The 21,734-nt window shown below is 43.3% G+C and overlaps 1 protein-coding gene across 3 annotated transcripts in view; it reads right to left on the bottom strand.

Annotated features, from left to right (window-relative positions):
* Positions 1-21,734, bottom strand: part of syt1a (synaptotagmin Ia) — a 297,749-nt gene that overhangs the window by 123,944 nt on the left and 152,071 nt on the right. For 2 of the 3 annotated variants that reach the window (XM_050036767.1, XM_050036769.1), the window contains exon 1: positions 19,933-20,204. The gene's annotated coding sequence lies outside the window, so the exon portion shown is untranslated. Of the gene's footprint in view, positions 1-19,932; positions 20,205-21,734 lie in introns of those variants that run through there. The other variant, XM_050036768.1, reaches the window with a different exon arrangement.

The raw sequence follows: 21,734 nt of genomic DNA, 5'->3' as shown, positions 1-21,734 counted from the left end.
AGAAGAAAGAAGAAAGAAGAAAGAAGAAGAATACCTAGGATTACAATAGTGTCCTGGCAGCTTAGCTGCCCGGACACTAATTACCACAGAGGTAATTCCTATTTACATATCACCTCAAAGCAAAATATCCTACCAATGTTAGAGGCCTTCACTAATCTACAATGCAGCAGCATGGTATTGTTGGCGAATATTCAAAAGTAGCTAATGCTTTGGCTAAATGGAAAGCTAGAAACTGCCGCACAATTAACTCAGTAGAAGATGATGGACCAGGCCTGGGTGGATTCACTGTATAACTGTATATCAGGGTTTTTAGAAATTGCAATAGCATGATTTTTTAATACCGTCAAAACTACAGAACCTCATCTTTCTAGTAAACTCATATGAAGATGCTGTATTGAAGATGTTTTGAGTGTAGTGTACATCACCTGCCATCAGAGGTCAGTCTCTAGAGCTGACAAACATGGTGACTGTGAGTAGTGGGGATAACGTTACAGGACTGTAAACAGCTGGCCAGCAACAGCAAAGAGAAACAGTAGGTAAACCCAGGATATTTTTCCATCTATCTCAATAAATTTAGGGCTGCTTTCGCCCAAACCTGGAGTTGGTGATTGTTGGAAGAGTGGACTAATCAACTAGACAACTAACAAGTCTAACCAAGATCGTTCTGATGTGTTTATTTTGTTTTAGTCGAGTATGACTGAAGTGAGTTTCACAACGGGTTAACAAGGCAATTCAGCTAATCTTAGTTTGGCGACAGAGAGGAACTTGAATTCAGAAGGTCTACAAATGTAGTTCTCTGTGCTCCGTTCTGCAACGTTCTAAAAACCTGCCAGTTCACACCAATGCAACTAGATAAGATGGTGTATCATCTCTATGCAACAACTCTCTGTACTTCTGTTCTGATTTCCAGCTTTTCAGACTTTTTTTGTGGCTGAATATAATTTTTAACTTCTTAAAATATGAATGATGATAGTGACAGTGAGATACTGACAATAGTGGCATTTGTAGTCGTGATGAAACAGCGAAAACAGAAACAAAACGAGCATGAGATGGACTGTATTAATAAAAAATACACCACAATAATAGAAGTAAGCAGCGTCAATTAATCAGCAGCAGCAGTGACCCACCGTCTGACACTAGCACATAGTGAGGATGGAAACAGAGGGTTCGGCAGGGATGAAGCACCTGCAGCAGCAAGTGAACACGCCGTCTGCGGCCATTTTGACTTGACCAGCGGACTTTACTACAAGCTGACTGGATGTAGAAACAGGTGACCGGCCTTACCTTCTACCTGACCTGCGGAGTTGCAGGTGACATCATCAGCCGGCTTGAGTCGAGCTCAGACCGGCCAGTTCACACCGCTGCAACTTTTCTCTGCAACGTTCTAAAACAGTTTCGTCTTGTGGCGAATCTTTGCTCTGAACTGGGCTTTGGTTGAAAAAACAAAACGCTGCGCCTCCAAAGTGCTCTGGTGCTCCCAGCTGGCCATTTTCAGAAGAGAGCCTGGTATTTTCAACTGGGGAAAAAACGCTTTACTGGTCTCACAGCCTTAATAAAGTAACACCAGCAATTGTCCAACCAATAAAAATTTGGTCGGACAAGAGCATATCAACTGACCAATCGACTGTCCGACAAGAAGGTGTCAGCCCTATGCATCTTATTGGGACTTGCAGCTTGTTAAATAACAGAAAAGAAAAATGTATAATCTGTGAGTAAGCCAGAAATGCACACACTCCACACAAAACCACACAACAAATGGCTTCAAGTGCTTCTCCTTCCTGTGTAATGTGAAAAGCAGGCAAGTCAATAATGCTCTCCCTTTTTTTTCACCCTTAATGCTCTTCTTCCTCTGATACCAAAGTGCACATGTTAAAAACAAAATGGATTGTTCAACCACTGCTGCTAATACCTCCTCCATCACTCCTGTTTGGCAAATGGCTTAGCGTCTCTACCATACTATAACGGCTGTGATCTACCTTTGCCACAGTCATGAATAGACTTCACCGAGGTCCGACCCTGCGGGCTGGCTCAGCTACAAAGCGTCTCTTCACTCGGCTGTCTCTCGTCACGCAGCCGAATTCCTCGCTGCCGTTTCATGTTATAATTTCTTCTTGGATCAGGCAGGAATGAGTGTTTTCACAGCTATAGTGGGAATCCGATTATCATACAGGGATCACAGTCGTCATGGAAACGTGCGTGGTGTTAAGCCATCCCTTACACATCCTAGAACATTGGGAATTAGTGTGAAAATTCAGCTCCCTTAAAATAAAGATGTGACAAATTCCATCTTTCTTATTAGGCACGTTCTCTAGCAGCGGGCCGTATTTTGTTTTTATCGCCTGCATGTGTGGCAGGACCACAACCTGTTCTTTGTAGGAACACGACTTTGTCATATACACTCTCATAATCAGTGCATAACATGAAGCATCAAATTTGCCAGTCTTTAAAGGGTGTGTGTGTCTCAAAGTCATTTTCTGGTATCTATGCACAGTTTGTTTTGCAATTTTAGTAGTAAAATTAAGTAAACTATTAAAAAATGTCGATACAATTTAAATTCTCTTCTCTTTCTAGCAGCCTGGAGGTGGAAGTAACAGCTTGCCAGACATTTTCTGATCATTTTTTGGTGTGTGTGTGTGTGTGTGTGTGTGTTGCACTATGCCTATTAATGTCTTTGGAACATTTGGGAAAGAACAGGCTGTAACAGCTGTCGCACTGAGGACATACTGCAGGACAGACTCCAAACTGATTCATGTTAGTGGTACCTTTTTCAAGCTCTTGTCACCAATTTAAGCCACATGTTTCGTAATACACAGAACAGAGGAAGAGTCTGCTCACAATTTTGGCCACATTAGAGATAATATAGACAGCTGCAGACACAGCATGGGTGAGATGACACATGCATGCCAGAACAAAAGCGTTCTTAACCCATTTTATTAAATTTCTATTTGCTACTGCCTCATCACAAAGGACTTATGAATACAGAAACTGAAGAGCTGGGCGACAAATTGGTGTTATTTATTGACTTTCTTGAAGCTTGTGTTCAAATTAATCTAAATTTCAATCAAATTTCACTACAAAACCCAATAATTTACTGAAGGTTTTCTAAGTCTGGTATAGAGCTGAAACAACTGATGAGTAGATCGACACAAACTATTTGATAATCCACTAATTGTAAGGTAAACATGCCAAAAATCTAGCTTCTCAAGTGTGGATATATGCTCATTTTCTTAGTCTTATTTGATAGCAAATTCAATACCTTTGCGATTTTTAGGTGTTGGTCAGACATTTTTAACTGTTTGTAACTATTTTCCAACATTTTCAGACTAAAACTGAATCAGTGAATCGAGAAATAATCCACAGCTTAATCCATAATGGAAATAACAAATCCAGTTGCCAGAAGAAATCTTGGCACTAAACATTTCTGCAAACCAAAGTGTTTTAGGGAGGTGGAGGAGATGGTGGATGGCGTGTCACATCGATGAGACACCTGCCAAGCTGCAACCACTGTTTGAGACTAACACACAATAAAACTGTTGTGATTTTGAGTCATCCCTGTATTTGCAGTGGATTGTTAGTCACTAAACCTGGCTGTTTTGTAGCAACTTGTCAGTGTTTCCAGCAGCTTTTTAGCCACCAAACCTCGTCAGTCTTTTTCCAGTGACTCTTAATGTGCCTAAGTGGTGTTTTGTAGCAACCAGTCATTGTGTTTCTAGCTGCTTTTCAGTCAGTAGATGTGGGTGTTTTGTAGTGACCCTGCAATGTTGTTCGAGCAGCTTTTTAGTCACCAAACCTGGGTGTTTTGTAGAGACTCGTCGCTCTTTTTCCAGTGGCTCTTAAGGTACCGAAGTGGTGTTTTGTAGCAACCTGTCACTGTGTTTCCAGCTGCTTTTCAGTCAACAAACCTCGTCAGTCTTTTTCCAGTGACTCGTAATGTACCTAAGTGGTGTTTTGTAGCAACCTGTCACTGTGTTTCCAGCTGCTTTTCAGTCAATAGATGTGGGTGTTTTGTAGTGACCCTGCAATGTTGTTCGAGCAGCTTTTTAGTCACCAAACCTGGGTGTTTTGTAGAGACTCGTCACTCTTTCTCCAGAGGCTTTTAAGTTACTGAAGTGATATTTTGTAGCAACCCGTCAATGTGTTTGCAGCAGCTTTTCAGTCAACAAATGTGGGTGTTTTTTAGCGTCCCTTCAATGTTTTTCTAGCAGCTTTTTAGTCATGAAACATTGGGTTTTTGTAGTGGACCCCTCAATGTTTTTCTTGCTGGGACATTGCCATGGAAAGCGGCTATTTTCTACTGAGACATCGCTGCCTTTCCAGCCGGGAACGTGCCTTCAGAACTGGGTATTTTAAGCCAAAACATGATCTTTTTCTAACCATAACCTAGTGGTTTATGTGCCTAAACTAACTGCACCTTGATCACAAGGTTGTAACGTAAAGTTTTAGTGTTTCTGCTACGTAATTACAAGCAAAAAAAATTCTCATTTTCCTGGTAATTGGGCTGAAATAAGTGAAGACAAAGGAGCAGAAGCGCTCCTGGGTATCAGTAGTAGTCACAAACAGGTGCTCTTTGGATACTTCAGGTGTACTGTGTTTATTCCATCTTGTGAAGGGCTCATTGCACAAGTAAAGTATGCGCTCAATCAAAAAATATAAAATGTAAGTCTCCTCAAAAACAGTCCAAGGCAGACTGTAGGGTTTGTCATAACCCTGATGAAGACCTGTGAGTCATAAAACGTTGGGTCTTTTTATCTATATTGCCATGTAAAATAAAGGCATTTTAATTTTTGCACATACCCTACAGTGTGTCTTGGATTGTTTTAAAGGAGACTTGCATTTTATATTTTTTGATTAAGGGTATACTTAACTCATGCAATGAGCCATTCACAAGATGGGTTGAAGTAACTGTTAGTTGCAGCCGTAGCCGTATCTAAAGCACAGCAATATTTTCATTCATGCTGTGATAACAGTTTGAGAAAATTGTCCAGAAATGGAAAACAGTGGGGGAAATTAATAAATTCTCAAAAAACAAGACACCAGAAATTTTGAAAGAATCTTATCTGACTTAGTTGTGAAAGAAGAAGAGACATTCAGCCACAGTATGATCAGAGTAAACTGTTCGGACAGATAAATCCTCCAAAGTCTGATGGACTTTCTCATCTCTCTGCGAGAGTTGTCCAGAAAGATGGAAACAAATAATGCTGTGAAGAGGAGATAAATGAAGCCGGAGTGTCCTGGCCACACCAGGGGAGGACAGCCATCTGCGAGCTCATGCTGCAAAAAGCTTCTCTTATTACCACCCCTGCTGACGAGTGAAAACTTTGTTTCACACCTCTCCGTCTCTCCCTTTGTCTTCTTCCTAACACGCGTCATCTACTCTTCATGTCTGTCCTTGCCTTCCTGCATTTCCTTGACAAAACAGGTGTAATATTAATCCGCTATGGCTTGAGACTTAATTAGAGCCTGTCGCTGCTCTAATTTATACTGGTTTATGACTGTGGACGGCCATCCTGTTCATTACCCGCTCAAGACTTTCCTGATTTATAAATTGAAATGAACAGACTCTGCCTGAAAATGATCCAGTTTAGATTTCTACACTGTGTTATCAGAATTTTTAATTACCACCAGGGTTAAAAAAACATCAGTTGTGGACGCAGTCGTCCATTACTGCCTTGTCATCCATCAGCAGCGAGCAGAAATTTGTAAAGCACACACGACACTGACAGAGATAATAACAACATGATGCATTTAATCATTAGAGGGGCAGTGAATGTCCCGGTTGGTCATTCGGTGCAGCGCGATACTCAACTCGGGGTCGACCCTGAACCCTCGACCCCCACCCGCCTGTGCAGCACTGCCTCGGGGCCACAAACAGCTCCCAACTCGCTCTGGTAAACACAACAACTCACAATATGCCTGCGCGCACAACAAAAGACATGACTCGGAGCGCTGTCACCACTCATCACGCTGACACAAAAGAGGATGCGGCTCAGATACTGTGTGCGTGGTATAATAATGTGCACGCAGACATGATAGGACAATTTCTGGTTGCTCGGGGACAAACAGATAGGCCTGGATGAATGGGATCAATGCAGCAAATCAATACAGGGGTGCCTGGTGAGCATTAAAAGCACAGAGGAGCCGGGCAATTTAAGAGCCGAATGACCTGACAAGGAAGGTCCTTGACTGGCCCCCATGGCCTTGTGAAGGAGATGGTACAAGCACGTCGTAGGAAGAGATAAATCCGAGAATCACAGAGCGTTTCAGCATGGGCGTGTGGCGCTGCCATTTTAAGCTACATGTCTTTTGTAGCCACACATGAAAGGAAATGGATATATATGTATATGAACTGGTGGGCACCACACACCGCGCTCTAAGGTTAGATTCCCTCCTTAGTGCCAGTCAAGCTTACTAGAGCGTGATGCGGGCTGGATTGATTGACGGACCAAAGGGGAAAAGGCAGGTGGGGTAAGAGACGTGCGCAGGAGAGAACCTGAGGTTAGACACTGTCACTGATCTGACTGGTGCGTTCAGGAGGGGGGGAAAGTGCCTCGAGGGCGTAATTCAGCGCACTTAAAGCTCTTAAACCTTCAGCTGCAGCTCCATCAACACTTTCTCGTCCAGACGGAGGAAACATGGAGAGGGTAACGTGACTGACATCGCATTTTGTTTCCAATTACAGAGGTGTTGTAAACACTGACCCCTTCCACCTTTTTGTGTCTTCGTTGTGTTAATTTTTGTCACTTATGATACATGAACAGTTTCAGTGATGGTTTGCAAAACAAATTCCAAGATGTAATTACATGTTAATCAGTATGCAGTAGCTTGCAGCAATTTCTGTCAGCTGGACTGACACCTTTCGGACACTGGACATAATAATGGTTTGTGTGATAGTAATGAAAGAAAATGATCTGCAACAGAGTGACTTTTGAATACTGCCTATAATAGTACAATAATCGTTAGGGTTAAGGCCAGTAATGTGTTTCTAAGTGTTAACAAATGGACCAAAACCAACAATGTGTTAGCCCACATCTCAGTACTCCCAGCCTTGACCTTATTGTTTCCGCCAGATGAAGTCTTTCAAGACAGGTTACAAAGAAACACTGTCATTTAAAAAAAGGGCACTGCGCTGTAGCCTGGTGTGCACCTCCCAAGCAGTGTAACTACACATCACGGCGGAGCAGACCTCCTGTTTATTTTTGTTAACTGAAAACCATTTCCCTCATCAGAAACAACATTTCCAATAGGTTTCCAAAGGCCCTCCAGAGGGCTTTACAAGATACGACTTCCCTCTGTCCTTGGACCCTCACAGCTGATAAGGAAAAACTCTTTAATGGTTAAAAAAATGGTAGAAACCTCAGAAAGACCGGCTGAGGAAGGATCCCTCTTCCAGGATGGACAGACGTGTAATAGATGTTGTGTGCACAGACCAGAATCAAAATCCTATTTCACAGATAAGAGACAGTAAAGCCCCCACAAAACAGCATTTGAAGTCTAGTGTGTGATTTATCCTGGCTTTATATGAGTAGAGGAAAAGTCCGCTAGCTGCGAGGCTAATTTATGCAATACGATGCCACTGGCTTATGCTATTAATATTAGCATGTTTTATATATGGCAGAAATGTGTCTAGTTTTGAACAAATGTTTTGTTGGTGAACCTCGTGAGTTATAAGGGAGCTGAGTTTTGTACTTTTGTTAAATGTTTTTTGCTGTTGTTCCTGGTTTCATATGAAAAGGGGAAAATTCCGCTAGCTGTGAGGCTAACACATGAAATGTAAAATGTCAAAGGCTTATGCTAACGATGTTAGGATATTGTATGTGTGGGGAAAGCGTGTCTAGTATCGGAAGATTGTTTTGTCGGTGAACCTTGTGAGTTACATTCATTCATTCATTCATCTTCTAACCACTTCATCCTCTTGAGGGTCGCGGGGGGGCTGGAGCCTATCCCAGCTGACCTTGTGAGTTATAATGGAGCAAAATTTTGTATTTTGTTAAATGTTTTTTGCTGTTGTTCCTGGCTTCATATCAGTAGAGGAAAAGTCCGCTAGCTGCAAGGCTAATTTATGCAGTGTAAAATGTCATAGGCTTATGCTAATAATGTTAGCATGCTGTGTATGTGGGTAAAACGTGCCAGACCAAAGACAACCGAGATATAAAGGAGCAAAACTTAGTATTTTCATTAAATGTTGTTACTGTTAAGCAGTGTTTTGTGTGTTTTAGGTGTGTCAGTTGAATAAAACATACTTTACGACACTTCCCATAAACTCAACACAGTGGCAAAAAAAACACACACCGTCATCTAGCATTTTGGAGGTATAATTGCAGTGCGACACAGACACACCACAGCACAAGTATAAATGTTCACAATAGTGTGGGCTCCTTGCGTAGACAACTGCATGGGCTCTGCGTAGATCTGATGCACAACTATAAATCAGCCTTGACTGTCACCTAGTAGTTATTCAGTCCACGAAATGTCAGAAAAATAATAAGAAAAAATCTTATTTTTCCAGAGCTCAAGGTGACACCTTTGAATGATTTGTTTTGTACGACCTAGAAACTCAATAGTATTCAATTTAAAATTAAATACAACAGAAAAAAGCAGAAAATCTTCACATTTGAGAAGCTGGAATCAGCAAATGTTGTATATACAAAGGACGCAGATGAATACAGATGCAGTTGTAACAGCAATGCAGGAGTGAACAGAAAGGTTTCTTGTTTTAAATGATATGCAACCAAATGCAAAATACCTCAAAATTCAAAGTACCAGTCTGCAGTTGCCGACAGTAACCAACTTATTAGTGAGATTTACCCTCTAAGAGAAGTAAAACAGTATCTCTGCCCCTGCACTCACTCCCTAAAGACATTTAACTCCGGAAGGTGAACTCTGACCAGGCTCTGACTACTGGTGGAAACTGCAAATTAGCACAGAGTATTCACTGAATGTCAAACTCGAGCCACCATAATCCAGCAGCTCGTTCTCTGCGTGAACTCCCTGTGCATCCTGGGTAATTTGTTTCTCCTGGGGGTTTATCATATCAGGAGCAGGAGAGGTTATTTATACTGACAGTAATGGTACAAAAAAGGGAAGAGAGGCAGGGCTGGGTGTGGTGAGAAGAGACAGAGAAGGAGAGGAAGACTGGATCTACACTGTGTGGAGGAGACGCTTTAATAAAGATTTCTAATTCCACGAGTTGTACTGCTCTGACAGACAAGCCTTATTAACACGACCTTCCTCAACTTTGCAGATAAAGTTCCTAGGACCTTTACTTCCCTTTTACAACCTGTAGGGGTGTAAGGAAAGACCAATACACTTGAGAATCATGATACTATGTTTTGTGATACTGTATCAATTGTCAATAACACTGTATGAAAACAGTAACTGTATGCTACCCTCCGCCGTCACTCTGTATAGAGCCTTTGAGGGCCGACGTCACAATGATGTCATTTCATTAGCTGGAGGGAAAACACAACTCTCTACCGCAGGGCTGTAGGCTACATAGGAGTCTTAAAATGTGAGATTGGCATAGTAATCAACCACAAAGCTTCCTGTGACATCATCCATCCACTGAGTGAGAGCATACAGGTCGGCCAGTCTGGTCCCGTTGGTCAGTGTTCATTTTTCTATGTAACGCTTGTGGTCCCGTGTCCTGACATGGGAGCTAGCTAGCATTGCCGCTCATTTGGCAATTACTGACGGTAATGCTCTCCCAACCCATGGTGGCGTTACTGCTTTAACATTGTGCCCATTCCCCATTATTCCCCAAGGTCACCTCAGTAAGGAAGAGGCTTAATTGTGAGTCACAAAACCCCTTTAGCATTGTTAACTACTGTTAGCTTGGTTAGCAGCGTCAACACAACTCGTGGTGCTAACATAGTTAACAAAGCTAAAGGGGTTTTGCGGCTCAAAAATAAGTTGCTTACTCACCAGGGTGACTTAGGGGGAGACTGGAGGGAGGCCACCTCCGCCACCATAGGTGGGGAGTGCTTTAACAGTGCTAGTCACCAAATAAGCCGTGCCACTAGCTAGCTTCTGCCTGGCAGAGCAGCTAGCTAACCAATAGAGACCGAAGAGTGGGTAATGGGCACTATGTTTCTGCACGTTACTGTCTTGTCAGCAAAGCCAACAGAAAATAAAATAAAAGGCAATACATTTACGAGTAAAAACATTAGAGTCACCACTTCTGAATGGATAGCGCTTTGAAATGTACCGCTAAAGCTCACTAAGTCTATTAAGTGCCAGACTAAAAGGCTAATAGCTCATGTTTTTACAAGATTATGTGACATATCCCCCAAAACTGGACTGTTAGTTACCAGTTAATAAGTGTTGGGCTACTGAAAGCAAAATTAACTGAAACTGAAATCCACAATTAAAATAATCACAATCTATTGCCTTACTTTCAGTATTGAAATCCCTGCATCATGATACATACTGTATCACCAGTCATTGCTCTAACAAGCAAGCAGCCCTGTGAGACATGACAGAGGCTGTGTAATATAACATGTCACTGGTTTTCACACCAAGGTGGTCTCAGGTTAGAGACTCAAATGTGGAAGAGCGGATTTTGCTCATTTGGCTTCAAATTTCCAGGAACAACACTTTCTCCTCCCAAAAAAAAATCCAGTCACGACTTTTGGTAGTGGGAGAAGGTGACGACGGATGAATAATGCATGAGCTCAATGTGCTCCCGTTAATCACAGTGATCTCACACATTGCTTTATCTCCCCCCCAACGCACACACACCTCCAACTTGATCTGAGAGCAGGTGATGGGAGATGTTAGAAAGCAAGAGATAGAGAAATAGAGAAAGGAGAAAGCGAAAAGAAAGTATTATTGTACTGCCTAAACATTTCTACTCTTCGTTTCTCTGCTGCCTTCATCCTGGCTCGGTGAGATTCATCACAATGTGCATGTGTTTTGGGAAAAGGAGGGGGTGGCTCTCCAAAGGAAATGCAAAGGCACTGATTGCATTTTGCCCGGCTTTTCAAACCTAGCTTTTGTGCAAGTCCTCACCAAACGAATGCAGGGAAAAGGGTGAATTTACACTCGCACAGAAGCCCTTTGCATGACCCGCTCGCCTCTCTGTACTTCCTCTCTGCACTCAGCGGGAGGAGGAAGAAACTCGAACAGCTCTGAAATGTATCCGCGACGCTGCTTCTTTCTGCTTCAGCCTTGCAATCATGACGACATAAATCACAACTTTGCACATGAATGCCGGGTTCATTTGCATGGGTGTGTATTCACGTCCATGCACTCCAACTGTAAGCCCTGCGAAACACATCTGTAATGGGATCTGTTTCACCCATAGTGGACCTCCTCCATGGGTTATCTGATAATATACTCCCGAGTGGACATCTAAGATCAGTGATTACCCTCCATTTACCGCAGCCTGCCCTCCTTCAGGGCATGTCAGTGGATCAAAGGACAGAGTTTGGAGAAAATGCCTGATTTGAAGATAACCTTCCAGCTTTTTCCTTCCTGTGGCGGCCTTTTAACATGATGGATCCTTTAATTGCAGTAAACCGGGATTGACTGGAAGGTTACAGAGAGAGGCTGACACCACTGACCCTGGTAAACAGAAAAAAGGAGCTGCTGGAAATCCAATTTTTCAGCAACACTTGCAGCGAGAGCACAAATACAAAGACTGTGTTTTGCCCTTGTTGTTTTATTGGACAGCACTGTGAAAATCAAAGACTTTGATCAACAGTAACCAGCAGAAGAGGAGGCGGGTTAAGTCTAAAATTGGTTTTCCTTAACCAAGAAGGAAGGTCAGTTGACAGACATGCTGGACACAATAACAGGAGCCTGGTGAGACAGGGTCAGCGGTCTCCAAACAACTCTTACTTTTATATCAATGTATATTACTTTGAGTGCCTGGTAATTCAGCATCTTATTCCTTCAATAATTCAGTGCACTGTCTGAAATGTCATGTTTTAGGCAAAATATGTGTCCAGATTGATAAAACAAAAGAGAGTGAGATGCAACGCAGGATTATGCAAACAAACTTTGACAATATTTATTCAGAAACCATCAACTATGATCCTAAGTCCTAACTTTGCAGTGTTGCTGATGAAAGCAAACAAATTTGTCCACGCACTATTAAACTCTCTTTATCCCCCTGAGACTTTTCCTTTTCGGAATTTGAAATCCAGAGCTAGCCTAGCTAGGAAGAGTCAAGACTACTGTCGCCATCACTAGGGATGTTTTTAGTGGAAAAGACACCAGGCCAGACATATGACGCACATTTTTGTCCACGAAATGTTACAACATTTTCTTACATCAATGTTTAGGCTACGCATTTTTACAGCTAAAGAATGTAAGATTCACTGTAGGCCCACAACAATAAATTTAAAATAGAATATTAAAAATAACATTCATTCATTTCCATATAATTATCTGCCAAAACCACCGGGGGACACTGGAGAGGGGCTAAAGAGCCGCATGCAGCCTCAGAGCCACAGGTTGCCCACCCCTGTCTTTGGATAACATATCAAGGCTCACATATGAATCATAAATTACATGTTCCAGACCGTCCTCCTTCAAAATATGACCCTTTAGGACATTTGCACAAACAGCAGTTCCGACTCAAATTAACTCTTATCAAGTCAGGCGACGTAGCATAAAGAGCATCAAAGTCCACTTTGTGGATTGGTTAAACAAACACAGGACTTTCATCCAAGAGAGTGGTGTTTGTGTCCCATGTAAAACCAAAAGTTACTGTTTTTATTTTAACAATGTAGAGAAGTATGTTGCGGTATGTCCCATGACGTGACATAAGATACGTCACGTAGCTTTTCAATTTTCTAAACCCAACCTTGGAGTTTTGTTGTCTAAACCTTATCACATAGTTTAGCGTTAGCACTGGCAACCATCATATACAAGCTACTCTGACATTCACCAGTAGAAAGTAGATAGTTTGAGGGTACGCCACAAGAAAATTTTGAGTGTCAAACACTTGATTTCCCTGTGCATTTTGGGCATTTTTTGCATCAGTTTACGGTGTAAATAAAGGTCCTCTGCTAATTCCTACACCAATGACCAATAAGGGCACTGTTTTGGGAACTGGCCTGTGCGTCGTATCAGAGGGTACAAACATACAACTTATGTGGTCGTACGGCTGGGAGGATTTATTGACATGCTCTTGTTCATGTAACTTTTTATAGGACTAGTTGTCCATAACAAAGTTCTGCATAGTTCTAGCATCCAGCGGTAATTGGGATTATATTCTAGCAAACTCTTATGTCTAAGACTGACCTCACTGTAACAGTCACAAATTCTGTACATAGTTTCCTTTTCTTATTGTAATCTAAATTTGCACTTTGATTTTATCAAATTTCAAGGTCTTTCCTGATGATCATCTGTCTGATTAAAAAAATTACAGGACTGTCTTTCCATTAATTTAGGCTGTGACAGGGTTAAAACTCTTCCATCACTGGTTTTGGAGCTGACGTACATCAATACAGATGACGCAAAGCAAGAGATTGCGTAATATATGATGGGAGATAGGATGAAGTTCCTGCAGTGTGTTAATATTTTCTGACCATGACGCTTTCCATTACCTCTATATTCTGTCGAACATAAAACAAAGCTTTGCTTTGTGCTTTAACTACTGACACAAGTGGGCTGTTGCTATGCAACAATTAAACATGTTTGATGTGTGCTACTCTCAAGTTTCCTTTTACCTTTCAGTAACCTGTGCACCGTGCTGAAGCAATTTACACTTCATTGGTGCTGTCAGCTGTGCCCCTTCCCTCTCTTTAAATAGAGGTTTCTGGTGAATATGCAGCCTTCTGTAGAGCCAGAGATGTAGTGATAAAAAGTCGCTCTTCTTTTCCGCTCAGATCGCAGCAGACAGCACACTGATTTACACAGCGCAGTGACAAGGACGACAGCTGCAGCGTACCGAGATGGAAAACATATCCTCGCTGCATCCCCAAATGCCACCCTCCCTCCTTCATCCCTTTCTTCCCTTTAAGCACAATTCATATCAGCTCTCTCTCCATGTGCCCCACCTCCTGCCATCAGTGTGTCTGTTGCCCGACATCAGGGCTCCTCTGCTAAAATGAGGGCTTATTGATGGAGTGAGGGCTTGAAGAGGAAGCGACTGCCTTCCAGATGTGGCAGTGGCCTCTGTGGTCAGGTCAGAAGAAAGAGCACATGTGAAATCTCTCCAGCTCCGTCTGTTTGACACAAGAAAATTAACTTGCAGTGACCGGCGGTCTGAATGCTGTCCAACCTGCCACACATGCCCATTTTCACACTAGGCTAGACCCTGGTTTATTATCTCTGGCCATCTCATATCCTGCAGAGAAAGGGACATGTGAGATGAGAAAAGAATGGCCACACCTTAGTTTTATGGCACTGACAGTTGACGAGGGGAAGGAAGCGAGCCAGGGCAAAGGGGAGGGGACTGCACGGATGGATGACTCCCAGTTCATGTCAGCGTCTAGGCCGAACAAACACAGCCGCACATGCCTCTTTTTCCGGCCCGTGTTATTAACACACCAGTGGAGAACACTTAACTCATGCCTATTCAATTATGCTAATGCACACATATACAAATGACCCTGCTTAGTTATTAGCTGTCTCAATTAGGGGACATGTGTATGGGGGTTCGAGAGAGACAGAGAGAGGACTGACAGGTGGTTTGGTGTCCACTGGTGATAACAGAAACCCGAGGGCAAGACTTGTGCATCTTTTATTGTTTCTGCGGGGGAGGAGGGGGCTGGAGATTCTCAGTACTTGGAGGACATGCAGCGAGGCACAAAATCAATGTCACGCTGAGCCTGTGTTTGCATATTTGTGTGGACGAGTGTGTGTGCGAGGGTAAATGCATGAACAGAAGTGGCTCTTATCTTCCCAGCTTCTCTTAGTGTATCAATGCAGCGGCGACGCTCTGAGTGGCTTCGTCCAACGTTTCCTGTGAGTGCCGTCACCAGAGATCAGAGAGCAAGACTACAGTTGAGCTTTAATCTAACAGCCCGAACAGAAATAACACATATCTACCACTGGTTTTGCACCCTCGCACTGTGTTACCTGTTATCACACACAGGATGTGAGATACATCTAATTAATTTATGAAAGTGGGTGATTTGGAAGCAGCTGCAGAACATGCAGCCCTAGTTATTGTAGAAATGTTGTTGTATTGACGAGAGTAATTATATTATAAATCTGAATCATGAGGCTTTGATTTTAAAATACTTTGCACGTGTGGAAAGCCATGCATTGAAATCAATAAAATGGATTGAGAAAGCCATAACTGTTGCATACATGCCATTTATTACAGCCAAAGCAGATTAATCACAATGATTTATAGTGTGAAATGAAGCGTGTTGCTATGGCAGAGAGTGCTCGTCTTGGGTGTACACTAATGTTACACTACCACATACACTGGCAGTCCAAGGTTTGTGGTCGTGATCTTTGTCGGAGAGAGAACTAATACACCAATCTGTGATATCATCAGAGAACAATCTAGAGTGGGAGAGCCCAAGGGGTGTTCTTTCTAAATAGAGTTCACAATGGGTACTGGTTCAAATTTTACCGAAACATAGCCACTTTTTGATATGAGGATTAATCACACTGCTAACAACATCTACTGTTGGGAAATAATTATCTTCACTCCCCAATCCCCCCTGCTGTACTTCCATATGAGAGGTGACAAGGTCAGAGCCTAGACTGACTGAAATTAATAGAAATTAGTCCACAAAGTCCGTAATTAATTCTTAACTGTCAATATGGTAGACATCCAAGGTATTGTTTTAACAGTTCTTGACCACAAATAGGAGGACAACATGGTGCAAACTCAATGATCACACAGGTTGGCATTATACCTTTCTGCAAACCATGGATACTATGTAGCAGGTATGTTGAATATTTCAATTTCTTTCCATTTTATCAACACTGTGGTTAATGTTGATTTGTTTAGGCACAAAAACCACTTGATTATGGTTGAGAAAAAGATCATGTTTTGGCTTGAAATACAACTGCTATCGCTGCTTGGTGGCACAATCACAGCTGGAAATGCAGCTATGGCTCACTAAAAACACCCACCCTGGGTTGGAAAAGCCCCGCTAGAAACAGTGATAACTTGCTAAAAAAAAAAACACTTTTGGTGGCACAATCGCTGCTGGAAATGCAGCTATGGCTCACCAAAAAACACCCTTTTTTGGAGGAACAATCACCACTAGAAATGCAACAATGGCCCATTAAAATTTACTCACTTTGGGTGGCATGATCCTCTCTACAAACAGTGATGGCTGACTAAAACACACCCACTTTATGTGGCACAATCTCTGCTGTAAATGCAGCGATGGAAAACACCCAGTTTTGTTTATGTGGAATAGAGGTCTGCAGCTAGGCAGCTGTCGTGCCCAGGTATCATGCCATCCACCATCCCCTCCTCCTCCCAAAGACAGAGTCAGCTCATATACATGTAATCACAACTACATCACTTTAGAAATTTTGATGATTCGTATGAAACATACAAATGTAATGTGTGCAGAAATGTACGATGCCAACATTTTCATGTGGTGACTGGGCTGCTTGATGTGTCATAAAACAGTTGGTGTCTTTGGCGTTCACTCTGTCTGCTTTGTGTCTTTATATGACTTACTCCACATTCGTTCTTTTCAAATATATCTATATCTAGATATTGAGTAACTTTCTCTGTCTGGAACACCTGAGACAACATTGGAAAGAAGTCAGACTTTTTCGCTCCACTGCTGACAAAGTCTGATGTGTTGTGTTTGTATAAATATATATTAGAACGTTGTCAATAAACCAATCCACACTGAAAAAGCTCTTTAAAGCAACACTTTGTAGAACAGGACAATACAGTCTTGGCTGTGTGGCTTTCAGTCTGCCATATCTCCATTGACCGACTGTCTTTCACAAGCTCAAATGAAAGCTTTTAAAATAATGTGGCTTGTTTCTTGAAGAGTCCACAGAGTGTGAAAAGCACATTAAGCTGTAGACAGTAAATCTTGAGCATTGATGACTGCAAGCATACAAACTACATCCACTGTGGCGAAGCAGCACACATCCTGTTTGTGAGCTTTACCATTTTGGTGATTGTTGTAATTATTTATCCGGGCTACCTGGTTAAGTACTGAGCACTGCTGCCAGCGGACTCAACTGACAGTCAGTGTTGGTTCGTAAACACAAATAGATTAAAGCTAATAAATATTCAAACACTGCTGTGCCTGCCTTCTGCAACCAAACTGTAAACCCTGACAGTCCCCTCAGTATATTATCTAATCACCATATGAATGATCTTTACAAACAAGGCGGTATGTCTCATTATATTTGTCTCCGTGTCTGTCTGATGTTTGGTGATATGGACTGTTGGTGCTGTCCACAAGAGGTGGTGCTGAAATTTCACCCTCCTGTGCCTGTGTCCACCTCTCTGCCTCTGCACAGGAGCCCTGTCCATGGTTCTGAATCAGCACTGCATGGCCTGCGCACAGAGGCTCAACCCACAGAGAGGACAGAAAATATGATTTGTGCTGGCTGGGTTACTGGGTTGAGCAGCTTGGACCTCTTCTCTGCTGGGTCTGTCTGTAAGAGGCAAACAAGCCAGAGCCTCAGCAGGCAGCCAGCTCCACGCCCTGTTTGCTTCGGAGCTGTCACATGTGACAGCGTCATCTACAAAGGGATTGGGGGGGCTGGAGGCCTGAATACATCTCTTAGATGGATATGAAACATGACTGTGGTTGGGGCTAGATGGAGCTTTGCGTCTCTCGAGGAGGACGATCTCAGTGATACTTTTTTGGCTCAAATGTGTGAGCGTCTCAGGCGGCCAGTTGCGGCAATAAAAAGCACCTCCTGTCCTTTTATAGCTCAACTTCATGCCTGTGTTTTAACATTCAGCGCGGCGCATTGTGAATGTGCATCCAGTGGGATGATGTGTGAAAAGAACGGCTGATCCCCGCTCACGAGAGGCCGACCCCTCTCCGTCCTGTCTTTCCCCGGAGTAGAAAAGCCAGCCAATCAGAGTGGATGAGGCAATGAGTCACGGAGAAGAGCGGACTGCATCCAGTGGACCGAAAGGAGCCGCCTGGCGCTCTGGGCAGCAAAACAGTAACCACGGATGGAATGATTTGGTCATGCACACACCAACACCCACATGCAGGAAGAACATGTAGATTTACAAATCTTTTAAAGCATGAACACATTTAATGGCAGAGGAGTAATTTTCCTCCCCGCCATCACACTTCTACGTCTCGCTGGCTCGCTGCTGTATGATTTATGAGACAACAAGTCATTACTCTTAAATGTTACCACCCCTTAATAACTAAGCAAACACCCACTGTAATGCTGCAAGGTTGCATGAAGGTCAACACACTGCCTGGATCGACTAACTCAGCCTGAGCTGTGTTTAAGCCTCATGTAGTGTACAGTAATGGTACAGTACAGTACAGTGCGTGTCACTCAAGGCTTCGCAGCAGTTAGACAAACAAAAACACTGTGTGAATGGGCCGTGTGGATGGGTGCTAGAGACACTCATTAACTATTGATGGATTGGGAGATCTCACAGCTGGATACACATCACACACCGCGGACACACAAGCACACTTCACACAATAGTTTTCCGAATCACATGACAATGCCGGTGGGCGCAGTATTCCACAAGAAAAAAGACAGAGCAGAAAGAAAAGGTGCAGTGGGTGAGAATAGGATTTAATGGACCTTACGGCTGAATAAAGGATTTGGAAGGTGGTGGAAAAATGAAGTCAAAATGGAACTGAAATCCGACTGAATTAGTTTTGCCTTTGAAAAGACTGGAGCCGCACGTTGGCTTTCATGGCTTGTTCCAGCCCGAGACAATGGAATCAAATAGACAGGAGGGCTATTTGAAGCCCCACAATCTACCAACCTTCACCTCTTTCATGTTTCTAAATGAGGGAAGAAGAAAAAATATAGAAGTGCAAATGTTATTAAGAACAGAGGAGCTTTTGTTCAGCCTCTGGCCCTCTCTGCCTGTCTTTGTTTAATACTGTGCGTCAGCACGCATGGATGGAGGAAGGCACTGGGAGGAAGAGGGATCGACTAGTTCATTTCAGTTGTATCTGGGATAATGAGAGAGAGAGGCAGAGATAAGGGACGGCAAAGAGGAAATGACAAACAGCAGGGAAGGCGGTGCAGTGATTCGATTACAGTAGAACTTCTCATTAAATGACAAAGAAAGTGAGCCCAGGGTTAGGAAGCCACGCTATCATACTGTACACACAACTGCTACACACAGCGTGTATTTCCTCTTATCTGTGGGGATGTAACCGTCTCCTCGGACCACGCTGCTGCCAGCGTTGCCACGCTTGAGCCTGAGGAGCAGCCGTTGATCTGGAGCTCGGCCTAGCCCTCCGTGGGAGTCCGCTTATCCCAGCCTGTCACTAATGCCACGGATCCGGTCAGGTGTGGAGCCACCAACAGACAAGCACAAACTGGATTCCTCAAACACAATATTGTGACCACTTTTTCATGAAGAGCACACAGCCACACAGTGCATCAACTCCGATGTGTAGTAAGTATTAACCGCATTATCTGACGGCGAAAGGAACAAGAAAGTGACACAGAGAAAAAGTCTTCGAAAAATCTGATCTAAATTTGTTGATTGTTGTTTCCCCGTCTTTGTAAATCTGACATGCTCTGACATCTGTCATCCTGGATGAGCTGCGGCCAAAAAGACACTACACCTCCTCCTCCTCCTGCTCTATACGACCTGACTCCTCCAGTCACAATCACAGTACAGTGTCCGTCCTTGCTCACACACATGTGCACACATCCAAAACCAGCGTGCTCCCTCTGTTTCAACCACCAGACATGTATTTATTTCAAAGCAGCAACACAAGCAGGAGCTCTCGTGCCATTTGTGTAACCATGCTATCACCATCTCCACACTGCTCTCCTCTTATGTGTTTTTTTTGTGTGTTTGTGTCTTACCTGGCAGCTCGCTGTCGTCCCTGGGTCCTCTTTACAATCCCAGGAAGGGCTTCAGACAAGTTCTGCTTTCGCCGAGGGAGCTCGATGTGGCACTTTGAGAAGAAAGAAGAAAAAGGGAAATAAAAAAACAAAAGGCTCAAAAAGCAATGTCCCCCCCTTTTTTCTTTTTCACACAGCAGCTCAAGAAGCACTCGCAATCACACACTCGAACACCCAGTCAACAGCTCCGGCAAGCCAGCAGCTCGCTGTTCCTTCCTCTCTCTCTATCTCTCTCTCGCTCTGTCCGTGACACTCGCCTCCTCTCTTCCCGCCCACCTACTCCAGCCCCCTCCCCCAACTTCTCTCTCTCCTCTCTGCTCTCTCCCTGGCTTGCTCTTCTTCTGTCAGACAGAGCGCACACATCCCCTCCATCTCTCAGCTCACTATTTTCTGACATTTCCCCCACCCACTCACACCTTCTGCTCCGTGAAAACAAATATCAATTGAAGGTACTATTACACACAACATCAACAAACTTCTTTGTCCTGTGGAACATTTCAGATGATATTTCCTCTCAGGATAAGATGAAGCTCGATGTGACATCAGATGGTGATGAATAATGCAAATGAGGCATTTGTACTGTATGTGATTACAGTTCTGACTCCTCTTTTTAAAGCTGTAACTGCCCTTCATTCACACTTACTCCTCCTTATTCTCTCCTCTCCATCCTCTCCACCTATCCCCCGTCCCTCCTCAGGTCCCGCGGGTGCATTTGATGCTGCTCACGTCCCATTCTTCAGACAGCTAGTCAAGGGCATTCCCAGAGTAAGTGTATGCTAATGCTCCGCCTCGAGGAGCTCTTCCACCACCACCACCCCCCCCCCGCTGTGGTATTGTCAGAGATTAGAGTGGTAAATGTATAAGAAAAAACTCACTAATGTATGTCAGACTGTCAGGTGACGTGGTGTAAAGAGCGCAATAGTCCATTGAAGGAGTAAAACACAGCTGATGAAGTGGTTAAGTACAGGACTTTCCCACAGGAGACTTTTGAGCGCCATGTGAGTTAGTTGACTTATTATTTTCAGTTATAAGGATGTATAAAGCTGCTGAATTCACTCTGTTAGAGATGCCAACCTTTAACAGTTAATGGGTTAAGTGCCGAGAATATTTTTGACGGGTTACGCATGTCAGTCTATAGGTTAATTTTGCTATTCTTCACTAGCGGGGTTGGTGAGAGCAAGCTAGCGGCGCTACTCATTCAGCGATCACCACTACTAAAACCATCCTTACCCAACAGTGTTGCTGTGGAAACAGTATACCCAACCTCCAGTCTCCAACCAGGTCATGCCTGGTGTGTAAGCAGCTCAATCTAAAGCTGTAAATCCCCTTTAAGTGCAACTTGCAGGTTAAAGTTTTTTAAAAATATATGCATAACCTTGTCTGAAAATTACCATATGAGAAGTTAATTCAGAATTTATTATGGTTTATACGACATAAGGGCACAAATTCAGAGGAAAAAGTGGATCTTTTTAGCTCCTCTTCGCCTGATACTACGTCATGAGAGGGACTCTACGTCCTTGACCCTGCCTCTGTCCAATGCGCAGTAGTAGGTGGTAGTGAGTCTGAGCGGTAGTAAACTTGTGAGTTAGTATTTTTTCGGTTGTTAACAGTGCATTTCACCATTTGTGATTATGCCGGATTATTGGGTTTGTGCAGGTTGCACAAACTGGAGTCTGTCAGGACATCGAGTCCACCGTTTTCCGGACAGAAAAAGGAGTGGAGTTAGTTTTCGTGCCTGGGTGCGTTTTGTGCAGGTGAAGAGG

The sequence above is a fragment of the Epinephelus moara genome, chromosome 23 (assembly GCF_006386435.1).
Source record: "Epinephelus moara isolate mb chromosome 23, YSFRI_EMoa_1.0, whole genome shotgun sequence".
NCBI lineage: Eukaryota > Metazoa > Chordata > Actinopteri > Perciformes > Serranidae > Epinephelus > Epinephelus moara.
The sequence above is the reverse complement of the archived record's forward strand: the minus strand, read 5'-3'. Positions and strand labels throughout refer to the sequence as shown.